This window comes from Mandrillus leucophaeus, unplaced genomic scaffold, assembly GCF_000951045.1.
Source record: "Mandrillus leucophaeus isolate KB7577 unplaced genomic scaffold, Mleu.le_1.0 Scaffold760, whole genome shotgun sequence".
In the NCBI taxonomy this organism is placed as follows: Eukaryota; Metazoa; Chordata; class Mammalia; order Primates; family Cercopithecidae; genus Mandrillus; species Mandrillus leucophaeus.
The window spans coordinates 434,830-442,394 of record NW_012108253.1 but is presented as its reverse complement, the minus strand read 5'-3'; positions in this window follow the sequence as shown (position 1 = coordinate 442,394).

Here is a 7,565-nt window from a genome sequence, read left to right as displayed (position 1 = left end):
AAAACATTTGAAGAGATTTATTCTCAGCCATCTCAGCCAAATATGAGTGACCAATGGCCCGTGACACAGCCCTCAGGAGATCCTGAAAACATGTGCCCAAGGTGATCAGGGCACAGCCAGGTTTTATACAGTTTAGGGAGGCATGAGACATCAATCAAGTACATACAAGAAATTCATTTGTTGGGTTTGGAAAGGAAGGACAATTCGAAGCTGAGAAAGGGTGGTAGGGTGAGGGTGTGGTTTCCTGGTTATAGGTAGATTTAAACATTTTGTGATTGGCAACTGGTTGAAACAGTTAATACCAATAGAAAGGAATGTCTGGGTTATGATGATAAGAGGTTGTGGAGAACAAAGTTTTATTATGCAGTTGAAGCCTTCGGGTAGCAGGCTTCAGAGAGACTAGATTGTAAATGTTTCTTATCAGACTTAAGGTATGTGTTGATGTTAATGCTGGTCAGTTTTTCCTGAAATCCAAACTTGCATGGGGTATAATGAGGCATGTCTGGCCCTCTTTTCCTGTCATGGCCTAAACCAGTGTGAACTTTGGAATGCCCTGGCCAAGAGGAGAGATCCATTCAGAAGGTTAGAAGGCCTTCAAATTTTATTGTTGGCTTATAATCTCACCTCTCATTCTTCCTTTCATAAATCATCCAGCTGCTTGTCCAGCTACCTCACCCCTCTAGGTTGATGTCTACACCCTGCGCTGGGTACTTGGGGGTATCACTCCTTCCACTTCATCAATAAGCCATGGTTCTATCAAAGAGGGCCCTGCTCACTGCACCAATTTTGTGCACCACATTCACCATGCACTGGTGAATTTTGTGAACCTGCCTGAGCCTGGTGAGACAGAAGACACTAACATGCAACAAGTTACATGAAGCAAATGTATTACTTACAGATAGGAAGCAAGAGACAACAGAAGCCTAGAATCCATTGTGTGCCTGCTCCCCAAGGCCTGTGAAAGCTGCCTGGGGTGGATGGAGCTTCAATTGCACATGCCCTACTGGTGTTGCAGCTGAGGGTCACCCAAAGCAGCTTACTCCAGGCTCCATACATCAGGGGTCACGGGAATCACCAGGCTAAACCTCATCCTACTTCCAGGGAGAGAGGAACAAAGCTCTAGTTGTCCTAGCAGTTTCTCCTTAATTCAAGACGTTACATTCTTTAGGAGAGCCAGGAGCCAGGCCCAGGCTGTTTCAGGCAGTTCCTCCCTACCTCGGGATATGGGCATTCCCACACACTCTACAGTTGCTCTTCAGACTACAAGCAAGAAATGGAGGAGAACTGGGTCAGTCCCTGGCCACCTGGAGAACAGTCCTGCAGAAAGAAGTCACACCAGTGAAACTGCCTGCCAAGAGGAAACAACTTTATTGACAAGTATGTGAGCAAGAAATCAATTGCTATTGGGTTAAGCCATTGAAACTTACTACTTTTCTTTCTTTTTTTTCTTTTCTTTTCTTTTCTTTTTTTTTTTTTTTTGAGAAAGGGTATCACTCTGTAGCTCATGTTGAAGTACAGTGGCATGTTAATGGCTCACTGTAGCCTTGACCTTCCAGATCCACGCAATTTTTGAGTATCTAGAACCACAGGTGCACACCACCATGCCCAGGTAATTTTCAAATTTCTCTAAGGAGACAGGGTCTCCCTATGTGGTCCAGGCTGGTCTCAAACTTTTAGGCTTAGGTGGTCCTTCCACCTCTCAACATCCCAAAATGTTGGGATTACAGGCGTGAGCCATCTCGCCCAGCCTGAAACTTTTAAATATGTTTGTTACAGAAGCTGACACTACTCTAACAGGATACATACCTTGCATGTTCAATAATGAATATATAGAAATAGCAACAGTTTTCAGGGGAGCATTGTCTTTGAGGACTAAACTCTGACTTTTTTTCTTATCTTGGCCAAATTCCTTCCTAAGGGACCTGGGGAGTCACCCCTACAAACCGTAAAGTTTCATCAAAGGGGTTTTATTTAACTCTATATGACGTGGTTTGCTTTCCAACCTGGCTCTGGCAGTATCTCACGTAATAAATAAGAAAATAAATCAAAATATTTTAGCCCCAAATATATTTCCTTGTCATATCTTGAAATGGCCCTATAAAGTTGTCTCTTGTGGGGAAAAAAAAAATCTACATTTTTTTTTTTTTTTGAGGCGGAGTTTCGCTGTTGTTGCCTGGGCTGGAGTGCAATGGCATGATCTTGGCTCACTGCAACCTCTGCCTCCCGGGTTCAAGTGATTCTCCTGTCTCAGCCTCCTGAGTATCTGGGATTACAGGCACATGCCACCACAGCTGGCTAATTTTTTTGGTATTTTTAGTAGAGACAGGGTTTCATCATATTGTTCAGGCTGGTCTCGAACTCCTGACCTCAGGTGATCCACCTGCCTCGGCCTCCTAAAGTGATGGGGTTACAGGCGTGAGTCAACGTGCCCAGCCCACTCTTTTCCTTTCCTTTTTTTTTTTTTTTTCTTTCTTTTCTTTTTTTTGTTTTTGAGATAGAGTCTTGCTGTTTTTCCCAGGCTGCATTGAGTAGTGTGATCTCGGCTCACTACAACCTCTGTCTCTGGGATCAAGTGATCCTCCTGCCTCAGCCTCCAGAGTAGCTGGGACTACAGGCATGCACCTCCACACGCAGCTAATTTTTCTATTTTTATTTAGTTATTTATTCTGAGACGGAGTTTGGTTCTTGTTGCCCTGGCTGCAGTGCAATGGTGTGGTCTCAGCTCACTGAAAACTCTACCTCCTGAGTTCATGTGATTCTCCTGCCTCAGTCTCCTGAGTAGTTGGGGTTACAACAATGAGCCACCATGCCTGGCTAATTTTTGTGTATTTTTAGTAGAGATGGGGTTTCACCATGTTGGCCAGGCTGATCTCGAACTGCTGAACTCCAGTGATCCATTGTGCTTGGCCTTATAATGTGTTTTAAATGTTCAGAGGAAGGAGAGATTTTTTTTTCCCCCTTTGTCTAGAAGAATAAAAGAAGGGTTCACTGACAAGATGACATTTGAAAACAAAAAATTCAGTGAAGTAAAGCACCAAATCATAGTCCTGGCAGGAAATAGGGCACAGTCCAGGAAAGCAATTGAAGAGAGTTTAATGGAGGGACTGTATCCCAGACTTTCAGGTACAGACTGAAAAAGTACCCACTTGTAACTTGTGCACTTTCAGTTCTTGCCTTGTTTCAGAAAAGTTCCAGGAAGAAGATCAGTCCTGGCAAAACAAAAATGGGTTGGAACCAGAGATGCCTTAGTTGACGATATGAACTTTGGTGAACACTCATCATTACCGTACTAAAATCCCCACCCAGGGAAGGGCTTATTCACCATCTTCTGTACATTCAATGTATTAATATGTAGAAGCATGATGGGTACTATGCCTGTGCTGCCTTTATTCCACCTCTACATACAATGACTTAGCTAAACAGCCTAAGAAAAACCCTGTTTTCACCTTTGCTCTGGAGGCACTGCTTTGGAGAATTATCCCTTGGGTTCGACTTGTTCCAAGTAATAAAATCCTCTTGTTAAAACCTCCTTGATTGTGTCCTTGGACTGTCACTTGCCAACCGTCTACCCCTTAAGTAGGTAACAAGATCGTTTGCAAAGACTAGGGAAAGGCTTTTGTCACCAACAACAGGTGGTGATGTACCCTGAGGCCACAGCCATGGGTCTGAAGAAGCAAGGGAAAAGCATTTTCAAAGTGCGTAAGACTTGTAGCCACAATAGAGGGTCCTGACAGGAGCTGTGGCTTCTACCGTACCACTGTCATCTGCTGCCTGTAGGGAGGGAGATGGAGGGATAGATATCCTGAAGTCTCTGCCCTTCTACCCTTTGGAGGATCCCCACCAGAAGCAAAGGCTGCTGACACAGTTCTCAGAAGTCAGCCCCTGGGGCTCAGAGCAGGCTGGAAAAGAACAGAGAATGGAAGCTGGGAGGAAGAGGAAAGTAGAGCTAAAGAATAACCAGCCCAGGTATCCCCCTGCAAGGATTTGCACTCTAGAGGGAGAGCTAGATGTTAATAAATAACTACCTTAATGGGTAAATTGGAGTAAGAGTTATTAGAGTAATAGATAATGTTTACTGAGCATCATGCACCAGACACTGCATGAAAGGCTTCACATGTATACCATTGCTCCATCTTTGCAACCTTCCTATGAAGCTGTCATTACAATTAAGCCCATTTTATAGAGGAGGCTTACAGGGGATAAATAATATGCCCAAGATGACCCAGCCAGTGAGGCTGGCTGAGCTAAATGTGAATCCAGACGGTGTAAGCCTGGAGCTCACACTCAACCAAAATGCCATGCTTTTTGGTCAAGAGCACAGTTACTGCCTGCATCTGGAGCTGTTGGATTTAAATGCTGCCACAGCAGGAGACAGGTTCAGATTTTGAAGAGAAGCTTGCAGAGCATTTATCCCTCCAAAGTTTACTAAGGCTATTAATAGTTGATGACTTACTTGATCTCTATCTTTTCTGGGTCCCAACTGCTCTGGAGCTTCATTTCAGTAGCTTTGCCCATCCCACCTGCCCTCCATTAGGAAAATTACATATTTTCTTAATATGTAAATTACATATTAATTTCTCTTAATAGGAAAATTACATATTTCTCTGACTTCATCTGTACCTGAACTTGCTCCCTAGCAACTGCCACCTGACCCTATGCCCCCACCACCTGATCTTTTTGCAAATCCCTGTAGGACCAAAGAATTAAAAAGTGTCTAGCAGATGCAATTTGCATTGTGCTTTTTGTGGTGGGTTGTCCTTTTTTTTTATTTTTTTGAGGCAAAGTCTTGCTCTGTCACCCAGGTTGGAGTGCTGTGGTCCAACCTCGGTTCACTGCAACCTCTGCCTTCTAAGCTCAAGCAGTTCTCTTGCCTCAGCCTCTTGGGTAGGTGGGATTACAGGCGTGTGCCACCACATCTGACTAATTTTTGTATTTTTAGTAGAGATGGGGTTTTGCCACGTTGGTCAGGCTGGTCTCAAACTCCTGACCTCAAGTGATCTGCCTGCCCCGGCCTCCCAAAGTGCTAAGATTGCAGGTGTGAGCCGCTGTGCCTGGACTGCAGGGGGGTTGTTTTAATACCAAATTGATTTTCTTCAGCTTGTTCTCCATTTCCAGGGCCCCCGTCCACATTATCTGCTCTTTCCCAAGCACACACTTGAAGTATCCCGGCAGGCCTGTTGAGTTCAAAGACCCCATGCAAGGTGTCCTGAGAGCCAGAGTGACAGTACTATGATGAGGCTGACCCTAGACTTGCTTATTTCTCTGAAAACAACTCTATCTTACATCACAAATACAGGGGAAAGGGGTGCACAGTCCAGAGTTCATCCCTGTTGTAATCTGCTTCAGCAGTAGCTGCTGCTGGTGCTGGGAGTGGGGTGTGGGGTAGGGGTGGTTGTAGTGATGGGCATCTCAACCAGACACAAACCTATGTGGAACCCTCAGGAAGGCTCAGCCAATAGCAATACATGACTCGGCTGCTGAAGACTCTCCTGCTTGTGACTGTATTCCAGTTTGAGATACAGGAACAAGGACAGTCCTGACTAAAGCCCTGGCCCAGCCCAGCAAAGTGATCCAAAGATTGAATCAATAGCGGAAACAAAGATGTGTTTGAGAATGGGCTGTGGCGAGACTGTCAGGTAGATATGCATAAAGAAGATAGAAGAATGGGAACATGAGTTCAGAGGGTACCTTGAGGGCTCTGCCTAATTCTTCTCTTAACCCCTCTACCCATCCTCTGTGTCTAGTTCACAGCAAATAGATAGGAGTCTCTGCTTGTAAATGGAGCCCAGCTCCACTTGTCTCCTAGAACCAGTATGGAGGGAGGGGCAGGGAAGAATCATAAAATCAAAATATTAGAAATACCAGGGACCTTAGAGGTGATCTAGCAAAGTCCAGCCAAGCAGTCTAAGATGGAACTGAAGCCCAGCCATTTTAAGGGGCTAGCTCCAGATCACACAGTTTAGTGTCAGGTCTGAAATGAGGCCCTGAGATATCTGCCTGTGACCTGTAGTGTCTCCCTAGGGATTTAGACAATTTTCCTATTCCAATGCAGTAGCAGTCCCCAGAAAAATAATAATTTTAAAATATCTCATATTTTTTAAAGGGGGGAGGCGTTGTGGAATAGAATATGGAGAGACTGAGAAAATTTTCCCAACTCAGAAACATAATATTTTCTTTTTTTTTTTTTTTTTTTGAGACGGAGTCTCACTCTGTCACCCAGATTGGAGTGCAAGATCGAGTACGATCTTGGCTCACTGCAACCTCCGCTCGGCTGGGTGCAGTGGCTCATGCCTGTAATTCCAGCACTTCAGGAGGCCGAGGCGGGGGGATCACCAGAGGTCAGGAGCTCGAGACCAGCCTGGGCAACATGGTGAAATCCTGTCTCTACAGAAAATACAAAAATCAGCCAAGCGTGGTGGTGGGTGCCTGTTATCCCAGCTACTCAGGAGGCTGAGGCAGGAGAATCACTGGAACTCAGGAGGCGGAGGTTGCAGTGAACCAAGATTGCGCCCATGCACTCCATCCTAGGCGACAGAGATAGACTCCCTCTGAAAGAAAATAATAATAATAATAATAATGTTTTCATGATGCTATGTTGATATCTCCTTCATTTTAACATATTCAGAGGCTGCTGGCCATAGTCACGTGTGAAACTTGGGAATAAAGTAATAGAACCATGGGAAGCACTTGTATGTCTATTGACTTATGTGCTCACAACTATACAGATAATAATCGGGGGCATATGTAATCCACGTTTCTCAATTGACTGACAGTTGTCAGAGGCCAGTGATCTGCTGTTGCTATTCATCATGCCTTCTAGCCGCCCCCACATTCTAAGGCAACTACAATGTGTGAGAAGAAATTGATAGGTCACCAAAGTGTGGTATCATATGTATACGTTCTATATTATAGAGCACATATGATTTAACAACAACAAAATAGCTTTCCAGGCCAAATGCAGTAGCTCATACCTGTAATCCCAGCACTTTGGAAAGTCTAGGCAGGAGGATCACTTGAGCCAGGACCTCGAGACCAGCCTGGGCAACATAGTGAGACCCTGTCTCTATTTAGAAAAAAAAAAAAAAAAAGCTTTCTAAACACATCCGAGAACTGTAGAAATCACTGTGGTCTAACCACCTCATTTATAAATGAAACCACTGATGTTCAGAGAGGAAGTGATTTGCCTATGGCTACCCAGGTTTTGTTCTGGGATGACGATTTAATCCTTAAAATAATAATCTGCTTATGAGTTTTCTGATTTTAAAAGTAATTTCTTTTTATTCCGGAAAATGAGAAAAATAAGGAACTTTTTTGGAGGTTCTAGCAAGGGGGTGAGTGCAGCTACTCGTATATCCTTGAACAAAGAATGATCCGGCTGAGCGTGGTGGCTCCTGCTTGTAATCCTAGCACTTTGGGAGCCCAAGGTGGGCAGATCACTTGATGTCAGGAGTTGGAGACCAGCCTGGCCAATGTGATGAAACCTCGTCTCTACTAAAAATACAAAAATTAGCTGGGTGTGGTGGCACATGTCTGTAGTCCCAGCTACTTGGGAGGCTGAGGCAGGA